This window comes from Ochotona princeps, chromosome 31 (genome assembly GCF_030435755.1).
Source record: "Ochotona princeps isolate mOchPri1 chromosome 31, mOchPri1.hap1, whole genome shotgun sequence".
Lineage (NCBI taxonomy): Eukaryota > Metazoa > Chordata > Mammalia > Lagomorpha > Ochotonidae > Ochotona > Ochotona princeps.
In genome coordinates this window covers 5,477,739-5,490,426 of record NC_080862.1, presented here as the reverse complement: position 1 = coordinate 5,490,426, position 12,688 = coordinate 5,477,739, and the positions used below count along the sequence as shown (strand labels likewise).

Genomic DNA, 12,688 nt, shown 5'->3' with positions numbered 1-12,688 from the left:
AATAGTGTCCAAGTTCCTTTGAGCTGTCACATTTATGGACAATGTATGAGAGTTTAGTAGACATGTCCTTGGCTCGATTGTCTTCTCAGGGCTTAATCAAAGTAGAATTTTAAAAATAAAATCATCCCTGAAAAGTATTTTTTATCTTCTTTTATGTATAGGTGTGTGCGAGGCAGAATAAGGAAAAAACAAAAGGACTCCGATGTATAACAACCCTGACTTGTTAGCAGAGGTACAACGGAGCGCCTCTCCATCTCTTCATACCTTCTTCTCCTTTGAATATTCACTAAACTCAAATGTCTCTTGTGCCACTGACCTTGCCTGCTCGTCCTTGAGATTGTTACAGCTAACCCAACTTTTATCCAGGATGCATTTTTTTCTGGAGAGTAGAGTCTACATCTTAAACAAATTTATAGAGCCATTCACAGTTCCAGGATAAGAGGGGTTAGCAAACCTTTCTGTAAACCACCAGCTTGCAAGTATTTTGAGATGGAGGCAACACAATTTCTCCCACAACTATTGAGCTACACTGCTGTGGCTCAACTACATGGACATTACATAAATTAATGATTATAATTGTGTTCTAATAAAATCCTTTATGGACACTGCTATTTGAACTTAGAAGACTCACAAAATACTACTCTTATGTTTACTTATTTTTAACAAGTCAGAAATGTAAGAACCAATCCTAGCTTATTTCTTGTGCAAAAAACTGCAGTGAGAATTTGAGTTACAGACGATAGTTTTCTGATTCATGTTGTTTGTTTTTGATTCTTATAAGTGTTTGCAGCTGAGTTTAATTAAGTACAAATTTAATTACTTTTTGAAATTTTCTAACAGGACATGTAACATAGCCTTCTCTCCTGAGCCTGTAAAACTAGAGTTTCTCACAAGTGCCTTTGATGTCTACTGATAACCACTCTAAACTGAAGAAGAAAGGATATTCAGGAAATATTTTCTTACTATTTTAATTATTTTCCAAGATACATATTTGTAGGTATATTCTCCCCATCCCCTGATTTTCTCCCTACCCATATTCCCCTCCCATAATTTCCCCATCCTTTAGCAAATTTCAGAAGTCCAACATTCTACTATTTAAGTGCATCATGGAATTGTGGGTATAGACAAAGATAGGAAATTTAGTATCATATTATCAAGGTATATTTAACTGTCTCATTAGGAGTCCTCCCTTTATTCATGAAGATATGCAACTTATCTTCATTTCCAGACATACAGTTCATCTAGAAAAATATATGTATATACTTGTTCACCTATATATCTGTTTCTTACTTTGCATGAAGGTTGCCTTATATCAGAGAGAACATACATTTGTCCTTTTGGGATTGGGCTATTTCACTGAGCATAATGGTCTTCAGTTGGGGCCACTTTGTTGCAAATGGTAGAATTTTCATTCTTTTGAATAGCTATGTAGCATTCCATGGAAAAGGGTCAGTGTTGTGGTGCAGTGAACGAAGCTGCCGTTTGTGCCAATGATGACATCTCACTTGAATGCTGGTTCAAGATCCTGGTGCTTTAGGTGCCTGTGGAGTCAGTGCAATATGACCTGAATGATTTGGCCATTATAATCCACGCAGGGGGCCCAGATGGAGCTCCTGGGCCCTGGTTTTTGGCTAGTCCAGCCCTGCTCGTTGTGGCTATTTGGGAGTGAACCAGTGAATGGAAGATCTCCCTCCCGCCCTCTCTCTCTCTCTGCCTTTAGTTAAATAAAGCTTCAAAAGTAAAAAAGAGAAGCAAGGATCACCAGTTATCTGCCAGAACCTAGAAGAGAGACTAGATTCTTGTTTGTACCTATGAGAAAGACTGTCTGTTGACACCTTAATCTCCAACACGCAGCCTTACCACAGTGTATCATGTTTCTATTAGTCAAACCACTTACTGGCATTTTATTTCTTGCCCACCTGTTAGCAACATCTAAGTGAGGATACTTAAAATATTCCTGCGAGGCTGTTTGATTTAAAGATGGACTCTCAATGAAACTCTTAAATATATCTTGACAATAGAACTTTCTATCATTGTCCACACCTACAATGTCATCATGTGCTTAAACAGCAGAATGATAGACTAGTGACTGTTGCTGAAATGGGCTGCTGGAAGGGGAAATCCCTGACCTTAACAAACTATAACATGAAAAATAAAAGTTAAGAAAAACCTTTGTTTTACTTATTTGAGAGGTAGAGTTACAGAGAGAGAGAGAGAGAGAGGGAGAGATGAGAGAGAGAGAGAAAGCTCTTTTGTTTGCTGGTTAATTCCCCAAATGGCTGCAATGACTACTGCTGGACCAGGATGAAGCCAGTAGCCTCTTTGGGGTCTCCCACACAGATGCTTGGGCTGATTTCTGTGGTTTTTCCAAGGCATATTAAAAGGGAGCTGGATTGGAAGTGGAGGAGTGAGAACTCAATCCCTGTATCCTAATGGAATGCCAGCGCTATAGGCGGCAGCTTAACTTTTAAGTACACCACAACACCAGACCCACATGGTGGCCTTCAAGTAGATTCTCTCTAAAGTAGCCACAAGAAGCTTTGACAACATTGTTATATGGTGCCGCTAGCTTTATATGTTATGTACTTGTTTGCATTTCTCTGGTGCCATGTGGAGTCTGTGAATATATAAATAGATTTGTGCATATTTCATGACAGTAAATAGTAAATTGGGTATTACTTACATTTGGTGTGATAGTGATATACTTAGCTCTTTCTTTCTTTTTTTTTTGTTTTGTTTTTTTTTTTTTTTAGCATTTCTAAGTTATATGGTTCACCTGAAAGCTTCTTGAAATTTTTCTGCTTTTTTTTTTAAAGATTTATTATTATTGGAAAGCTGGATATACAGAGAGGAGGAGAGACAGAGAGGAAGATCTTCCATCCGTTGTTTCATTCCCCAAGTGAGCCACAATGCGCTGGTGCGCGCCGATCCGAAGCCAGGAACCAGGAACCTCTTCTGGGTCTCCCACGCGGTTGCAGGGTGCCAAAGCTTTGGGCCGTCCTCGACTGCTTTCCCAGGCCACAAGCAGGGAGCTGGATGGGAAGTGGAGCTGCCGGGATTAGAACCGGCGCCCATATGGGATCCCGGGGCGTTCAAGGTGAGGACTTTAGCCGCTAGGCCATGCCGCCGGGCCCCTTGAAATTTTTCTAATCCCAGTCCCTATGCGGATGCCAAGGAGATATAGGTGGGTGTATGTTGTCAGAAGTCAACAGTTTTAGTTAAGGTGTATGACATGCTAATGCTGGCTCAGACCAGACCAGACTCAGAGTGCCCCAAGCCATAAATCCACACAGGTCCTTCAGAAACCTTATGGGAAAATGAAAGGCCAATGGTGAAGATGATGTGCCCCACGTCAGAGCAACTGCGTGGGATTCCTACCTCCCGTTTGCTGCTTCTTGCTAACGGAGACTCTGGGATGTGTGTTGAGAGTTCAACCACCACCGCTACCTACAACAACATGGGAAGCCTGGCTTGCACTCTTAGTTTCCCGAGTTTGGTCCTGGACTACTCCTGGCATTAGAGACACAGAACAGCAGATAAGAGGTGTATTTTTAATTTTATGTGTCTGTCTTCCTCTCAAATAAATAATTTAAAAAATTCAGTTCCTTTGGATGCAAACCGTTTTTTAAAACCATGTATGCTTTTTTTTTCATCATGTGTATTTTTGAAGAGCCCTCAGATATAGAGAAGGAGGGATCCCTGATTATTTTCGATAGGAGTGTATTCAGGCATAGGTATTGGGAATGCAGTAGACGGGCAAATTGCATAAGCTGCCATGAATCCTGACAAGAAGACAAAGGAAAAACTTGGTACTGTCAGGTTGTAACAGGTATTGGACGTTTAAAGACTATTTGTATGCTCTTTGTTCAGATATTGAATCCAAGGATCCACTGGTAAAAGAACAGAGCCTGCTAAAGTTTAAAATTAAGTAAAGGGATAGTAATCACCAAATAATGGTTGAACGAATACACACGCAGGAATTTGAAGAGGAGACGATAGGTGGTGCTGGCTATTGACAAAGCCTAAGAGAATAGATTTTTTTTCCCTCCACAACTGCAATCATGAAATCAACACAGTTCATTATGTCTGAGTCAATTCTCAATTCTTATTCCCCTAGGAATGGTACTAATACCAAAAATGTCTTCATACTGAGGACAGTGCTAAGACATGCACTTTCGTTAAAGATGGTTTTTCTCCACCATGGCATACCATGTCCATGATACGTGTGACTTGCTTTGTCTTTCTTGAGAACCAGATCTTGTTGCTTTAGCATGGGATTATTGACTGTGTCTTTTTTTTTTTCACCAAAAGAGTTTGAATTTCAGATTTTTAACATGTTTTGATGAAAGTTACAATCAGAAATTTCCAGAATCAGAAGCTAATTTAGGTTGCAGGATGAAAGAGCAAACACATGAACTCCCCAAATAAAGAGACCGTAGACAGAGGGACTGGATATGGTTGGCGAGGATTCATCATGGGATATGTATTCACAAGAAGAGATCATAACGAATATGAATTTCTATGAGAGTACGACAGGGTGCCTGGGAAAGAGACTTTTTTTTTTTTTTTGCAATAGTTGAGTGTAGCAAAACAGGAAGGAAACATGAAGATGGCAGCAACTTGTAAAAAAATTCCACCTGAGGCTACCTTCCCTCTTGCTTGCCTGGATTTCACTGCCTCGCAAGTCTAGCATTGTTGGAGTTTCTGCTTTTTCGTGTTGAAGTTCACTGTTCAGAGTCTACTCTGGAATCATGTCAGAGAGGGCACCTCCTCAGAAGAGGGAAAAAAAATCACTTGTGATTCTCAAGAGGCTTGTTTGTTCAAGTTTACAAGGCTGGCTGAGGCTCTGCCTAAGAAACACTCTGCCATAGCCAAGGGGTGTGAAATGTGACTCACAATAGCACTTGAACTCTGGCTCACTGTGCATGCTGCCAACACATCTGTGGGAGGAGAGAGACATGTGGGAACCACAGCATTCATGCCTTCAGCTTCCACAGTCCAGTTCTGTTGCTTCCTAATGATTCTGGCATCACAGTTGTTTGCCAGGTCAATTTCCCTTCTACTGGGCACGCTTGAGGAACGTGATCTTTTTAGGAAGCAAGCTGAGAAATGATGCACGAAAAGTCAGGCAAAGAAAGACGCAAGAAATCATCCCGGACCAGTTTCATGGGCAAGCAGTGAGGGGGTTCTTCCTGCAGCCTCCTGTGTTAAGGGCAGATCCCAGGAAGTCGAGCTGCTCTGTGTGACAATTACCTCTCCTCCACCTGGGTGACCCCATTATTCTCCTCAGTCCCTGTGGGTGCCTATTGTTCGCTGCCGTAGGCAATTTTAATAACACTTAGTAAGCCACGTACTCAACCTTTCCCAGCAACAGCTGCTATCCCCTTTGTAGATCACCACAATGCTGGATCAGCAGAGCTGCTCCCCGGCCCCACCCTGTCAGTCACACGCTGTGTGCTGTGTCAGAACTCTGACAAATGGTTGACACTGAGACTTGATTTAAGAAACACATTCACAAGGAATATTGGCATGCCTAAATGTTTTGCAAATAATTAAGAAGTGTTTTAATAACTAAAAGTTGCATTTTAAAGTAATTCTATTTTCTAGGAACATATCCTGGGAAGCTGTAGCTTTTCTTTTTGACAGATATCATCTCTAAGTTTTTCTTGGATAATGCAAGGAAATGTGTGTATAAGATAAGCAGGTTCCATAAATAATTTTTTCAGGGTGGTAATGCAACCCCAGAAATTTCTGTCCTTTTCCTAATATAACACAAAGGGCAATGTATAGGGGAGTTGTAAGTGAGTGAATGAATGAGTTAATCTGAGGAGCTAAATTGATCTGTTGCATGATTTTATTTAAGATATTACGATAATCCTTGAAGGTCCAGCATTGTGGCACAGTGCTTTAAGCTGTTGCCTGCAAGGCTGGCATCCCATATGGGTGCCATTCGAGTTCCTGGCTACTCCGTTTCTAATTCAACTCCTTGATAATGCATCTAGAAAAGCAGCAGCAGATGGCTCAAATACTTGGGCCTCTGTCATCCACGTGAGAGAGCCGGATGAGGCTCCTGGCTCCTGATTCACTCCACCCAAGACCTGATGGTGTGGCCTTCCTGGAACTCTTTCAAGCAAATACACTCTGTTTTTTCTTTTTAAATACATAATGCTTGAAGTTACTTTGAACTTTTCAAGTAACGCCAGGGACCTGGTTGATGTGATTGATGAAGAGCTAACGTATTCTAGAAGTACACATCAGTTAGTGCATGGTTATCATGAGAGCAACTTAGCAAATAGAGATGACTGCTCTAATCCCTTGTGTGAGTGAAGGAAGGTTCTGGAAAGATTATTGCCGTAAGCTCATGACCTTGGCCGTGTCTTTATGAGTATAAAGAATGCTTCAGCAAACAGTAATTTCAAGGTATAAAACAGGCTGCCGTTGGCCAAGTTATTTTGAAAATAGTTAACTAAATTTAGAAGAATATATAGTTTCTGAGCAGTTGTTTGCAAAATAAACAGTGTTTTCCACTTTGTTTCCTTCCCAACCAGTGCGTGTTTGTAGATACAACAGAAGTGCCTGCATGTGTGGCTGGCTGAGGAGCGAGTTGGTGGCTGGCTTCTTTTGAGAGGGCCTCAAGTGTTTATCGCTGTGATGATAGACTGGAACACTCGAAGAAGTGGTTTACTAAAGATATGCTGGGAGCTGGAAAGAGAGGCTGAACATGCTGTGTGGGACACGTCTGTTGTGGTCAGTCTGACCAGTTGCATAAAGACAGTGATCTGCCCAACAGGCGAAAGGGTGGGTACCTCTGTGGAGGTGGCAGAAATGTTGGAGGAAGCTACTAGGCACAGGTTCAGCCTCTCTCGTTTTTGTTTTCTTTTTCTTGGGTTTTCTCTCTCATATGTGAATGTATTAGACATGTAACTGACACGTAAGTAATCACAGCCTTCAAGTCTAGTGACTTCCAAATGAAATTTAGCAGCAGAGAAATCGCTTCCAGATGAATTCTCACTCGGAGTCCTCAGTTAGAAAAGAAGTAGGAAGAACACGGTTGGAACCAGGCTGACGGCTGAGTCTGGCCAGCTTAGGCTCCTCTATCCTTGCTCCCTCTCTCTCCTTATCTTTCCAGGCCTGGGCAGTATCTGCTGAAATTCCAATTCAAGAGAACTTCTCAGGCTTTAAAAGCAGAAATGGCCATAAATGATCCATAGTCTATTACTTTACAAGCTTAGGCTTGAAAATTTAGTACATAAGCCTGGAATGTATTTTGATCTTTGTGTAAGGAGTATAGGTGCGTGTGGGGCATGTCAAAATGCATGGATTAGAGGGCATCAGGGGTCCTCAAAAGGTTTATAGGGAAATGGAACTAAAATGATACTTTTTTTGGTGCAAAAAAGTTTTTGTAATTTTAGTGTTTCCACAATACACATTTCCCCTGTACCTTTTGAAGGCTCCTCATATTTTGACCTATTATAAACTTGATTTCATGTCATCTTTCAAGCATATGAAGCCATCACTTTAAAGAATTTTGAATTACACTTTCCATTTGAATATATTTTTGGTATATTCTGTCAAATGCCGCAAGAAGTTCACACCTATTTTTTTTCTTTTAAAAATTTATTTTTAGGGCCCGGCAGCGTGGCCTAGCGGCTAAAGTCCTCGCCTTGAATGCCCCGGGATCCCATATGGGCGCCGGTTCTAATCCCGGCTGCTCCACATCCAGCTCCCTGCTTGTGGCCTGGGAAAGCAGTCAAGGACGGCCCAAAGCTTTGGGACCCTGCACCCGTGTGGGAGACCTGGAAGAGGTTCCTGGTTCCTGGCTTCGGATCGGTGCGCCCCGACCATTGCAGCTCACTTGGGGAGTGAATCATTGGACGGAAGATCTTCCTCTCTGTCTCTCCTCCTCTCTGTATATCCGGCTTTCCAATTAAAATGAATAAATCTTTCAAAAAATTTATTTTTATTGGCAAGGCAGATTTAGAGAGAGAAGGAGATACAGAGAGAAAGATCTCCCATTTGCTGATTCACTCACATGGCTGCAAAGGCTGGAGCTGAGCTGATCTGAAGCCAGGAGTCAGGACCTTCTCTTCTGGGTTCACATCTATTCTTTTAGGAAACATTCAAAACCAGATATTAGGCAGCACAAAATGAAAGGGAAACATGAGAGTGATGGGACTACAGGCTAAGGAGTCCCACTGACTGCCGGAAACTGGGAGAGACAACAAACAGTGTCTCCTGAAGTCTGTGGAGGGAAACAACCCTGGTAACACCTTAACTTTTATGCCCATAAGACATTTTGGATTTCTGGCTTCCACAAATAAGAGGGAAAAAAATTGGTTCTTGTACATTGTTACAGTAGCAGTAGAAAATCAATAAAACATGTATCACGCTTGATTTATGGAATGACAATCATGAGATCACACAATCATGTGTAACCTGTCAGTGTACAAAGTAGACGTAAAAATATTTATTAATTTCATTTATTTGAAAGGCAGGTTTTACAGAGAGAGAGAAGTGGAGTTAAAGAAAAATATCTTCCATATGTTGATTCACTCCCTACTCGGCTGCAATGGCCACACCTGAGCTTATCCAAAGCTAGGAGCCAGGTGCCTTGGGTTACCCACTTGTGCCATCCTCCACTGCTTTCCCAGGTCATAATCAGGGTAATGGACCAAAAGTGGAGCAGCCGGGACTAGAACTGGCGTCCATATGGGAGGCTGGCATTGTAAGGTAAAGGATTAGCCTATTAAACCACCACATCAGCCACACAAAATAGGTTTCAACAAATAGTATCACTGTCACTATTCCTTCTATATATAACATGTAACTTGAAACATAAATTTAATTTGTAAATTAAAACACCGGGTGCCTACAGACAGGAAGCCTTAATTCCTCAATACTTCACCAGAAGACGAAAAGGCACAAACTATTACACAGCCGTGGAGTTCAGTTTTCAATGAGAGGCCATTACAGGGAGACTTGGTTTTGCTGAGTTCATAGGCTGAGAGAGCTTTCCATCAAGGGTGTTTCGGTAGCTATATTCTCAAATGACCTAGCATTCCTTCCTGGATTAGAGAAGGCTTATTATACGTCTTTTTCTACAGTGGATTTATTCACTAATTATCTCGGGTTGATGTTAATTTTTAATTGAGTCTGAAATTTTGATACATGGTGATAAGAGAAAGGAGAGCCAGCTTGTGTTTCTCCATCACCTGTGAAACTCTCACAGAAGATGCGTTACGAACGGTGACATTTATCTTAAGTCTGAAATTCTGAAATGGAAAGAGGATGCTTGCAAGCTCTCCCTCTGTGTGTGTAGTACAGGTGAGTCTTCATTATATTGTTTTTAATTTAAGGTCATATGAGGGAGGACTAACATTTGAAGGATATTAACGTTCTGTTTGGTAAAGCCAAGATATAGTGAGAGAAAATTAGCTATTGGAATAAATGATGGCATTCTCCATTATCAGGTGGGTGGTATATAATCATCTCTCTTGAATGCTTAAGCTTGTTTAACCTTCAAGATGTTTGTTTATGATTATATGCTTTCCTAGTCATCTTTATTGAAATGCTGTAAGATAGAGGTGAAGACCTAATGGTTCTTATTCCCTCAACAGGTATTTGCAGTAGCCATCAGGACATTCCTCATTGAGAAATATCTTCAATATTCACTTTGTGGAAGATCTACTTTTCTTTATTTGTAAGCACAGTAAAGAAGCCATTCCTTTCACCAGCTATGATGTTTTAAGTTTAAATGGATGGTGCCTAACTCATTTCACTCTAGTTTTGCAATTTAGCATGCAGTTTTGAATAGATACCATTGCAATATTTTGGGGAAAGAATGTCTACTGAAACATATTCAGACTTACATGAAAACAGTTGCATCATGCAAACATGTAATATCAAGGTAACAACAAATCTAAATGCTAGAAGCAGAAATGGAATTGCTGTGTGATCTAGCAATCCCAGTACTTGGTATGCATTCAAGACACTAACTCATTGTGTGGCTCCACCATATTTATAGTAGTGGTGTTCATAAAAACAAAACATGCAACCATCTGTGGTAGCCATCCACAGACGATTGGAAAAAGAAAACGTGGGACGTAACACACGATGGAATATTATTTAGCTGTAGAAAAATAATGACACCCCGTCATTGGTAGGAAAGACAAAACCAAAAAAACAGCTGAGGAAACTGTGGGTATTGAGTCAAGTGAAACAAGACAGATACAGAAGTGCTGCCTGTGGCCCCTGATGTGGAGATGAAATTAAGAAAAGCACCTGAACACAAAGGGTTGATTGCGTCAGCCTCAGAAGGGAGGGAGAAGGACTGGGCTTGGATAAACACATGGGGGCTGCTGGATATGCGTCGTTAATTGTGACAAGCGTCTAACTCACCATGTTTGTTTTGTAAGTTTTTAAAATAATTTGAAAAGCAAAAGACAACAATTTCCGGAGGATGTAATATAGACTTTTAAAAAAAAAAAAAAAATAGAAAACAAAATGTTTGGTTCTGGTTTGGCAGCAACCTTGCTTTGCAGTGTGATGAAGCTTGATGTTAACTGCAGAAGGCCGCCGTGTGATATAATTTAGCAGCACATGGCTGACATCTTTGAGGTTTTCACTATGTGAGTGAATGTGCACTTTGCCTGAGTACTAATACTGAGCAAAAGATGAGTTACTAAACTAAAAACAGAATCAAGTGTTGAGGTGAGGAAACACACACGCACAGACAGACATACACGTTGCTATAGACATTTATTTTCATATATAAACATGTGCTTTTATATACCTTTTTATTTTAGATAAATGCTTTGTAAATGTTTATATACATTTTATGCGATTTAGAATTTGTGTGATTTTTTTTCCCCCAGGGATTTAAGTTGTTTCAGGAGGGCTCGGCGCAGTGGCCTAACGGCTGAAGTCCTCCCCTTGAATGCGCTGAGATCCCCTCTGGGTACTGGTTCTAATCTCAGCTGCTCCACTCCCCATCCAGCTCCCTGCTTGTGGCCTGGGAAAGCAGTCAAGGACGGCCCAAAGCCTTGGAACCCTGCACCTGCGTGGGAGACCTGGAGGAAGTTTCTGGCTCCTGGCTTTGAATCGGTGCAGCACCGGCCGTTGTGGTCACTTGGGGAGTGAATCATTGGATGGAAGATCTTCCTCTCTGTCTATCCTCCTCTCTGTGTATTTGCCTTTTCAATAAAAATAAATAAATCTTTTAAAAAATTGTTTCAGGAAATCTTCCTAGGGTGTTTTTTGAAGTTATGTCTCTTTAGACTTAGGTACTGTCAAGGATGCTGATAAAATGCTTTGTTGAGAGTCTCTTGGTAGACTTGCTGATCACACAGTGAGGAAGCTGCCTTAGTTCAAATCCCCCTTCTCTGGAACATTGTTCTGCCCTTCAACTTTCAGAAACGCATTGGGTTGACTCGTCCTTGCCTCTGCCTGACTTATCAAAATATATTCTTGGGATAGAGTTTGACATTCATTAATCCTCGGGTAGAAATGACTGATAACAGTGGAAAGTATTTCATCCCCAATTCACAGCTGTATTTTAATAAGGATTAAAAGCCACACTCAAACAATGTAACTGTGGCTATCCTAAAAGCAGAGTAGTAGGAATGTCTTGGAGATCATGAAAGGCATTTTTGTAATCTACTTATTTCTAAGGTCAGGGGCTTCAGGACTGTGAAGACAGGACTTTCTGCCAACTGTCAGAATCACTTAACAACTGCATCGTTTAATGATGAACAAAATGAAATGTGTGTCTGCTGGAGCTTCTCATTGCATTAACTTTCTCTTTACTTCATGCCCATGCAAGTTCAGACATGCAGCAAAGTAATTAAATGCCATGAAGCAACCTCAAAGTTTGTTCATGCTCAACCAAATTCAGATCTGCTTCCACACCTCTTAGGAGGTGTGGAGCCAGAGCCTGCAGGAAGATTACACACCTTAGCTTTTCCCAAAATGACAAACTGCTCACCTTTAAAGTGACACTCATCCAGCACATGGCGTAGTCACAGTCTGTGTGGGGACATGTGGCTTTTAACCTATAGTGAACTCTGGTTAGAATGAAACCTTGGACTACATGGAATAACTGACTGATCAGACACAGTGTTCAGCATTTTATTACTGTGTCTTTAAACTCCTTCAACTTAGCAAGTCTCTGATGGTTCATAATATAGAACATCTTAACACCATTTCAATGTTTATTGGCCATCTAGATATCTTTTTTCATAAAATTCCTTTTTATAATTTCCTGCTGATATTTAAAAGTTGGATTATCCCTATGTTTTTCAAAACTGTTTTGTACAAGTTCTACTTTAATAAGAGAAGAGATTTGGATATAGGCTATATTCTTGAGCAGAAACATCAAGGAATTGCAGCAATCCATTGATTGGGTGCAAATACTCTTCCAAATACTCCGTGCACATTTATTCGCTTAATCTGCACAAGTCACCTGTTGAGACAGATTCTGTTTTCATAGTTCCTCTTTTATAGAATGAATATTCCCTGTCATGTGTCCCAGATTGCTTAGATCTGGATAGGAAGGGAAAGAGCTGATATTTGACCGTAGGAAAGCTGCTGTGAAACCCTTCATGTTTAGCTGTAATACCACCACGGTACTCTGGAACACAAGCGGTGGAGCAAGAGCCCTGAAACACAGTGCTTGGGACAGAGGTCGGAA

General features: G+C 40.9%; 1 long non-coding RNA gene across 2 annotated transcripts in view; it reads left to right on the top strand.

Annotated features, from left to right (window-relative positions):
• The window catches only part of LOC131478373 (uncharacterized), a 193,481-nt gene that overhangs the window by 98,910 nt on the left and 81,883 nt on the right, over positions 1-12,688 (top strand). The window contains exon 3 of one of the 2 annotated variants that reach the window (XR_009244437.1): positions 6,549-6,991. The exons of the other annotated variant lie outside the window; for it this stretch is intronic. This is a non-coding gene — a long non-coding RNA (uncharacterized LOC131478373). Of the gene's footprint in view, positions 1-6,548; positions 6,992-12,688 lie in introns of those variants that run through there. 2 annotated transcript variants of the gene reach the window in all.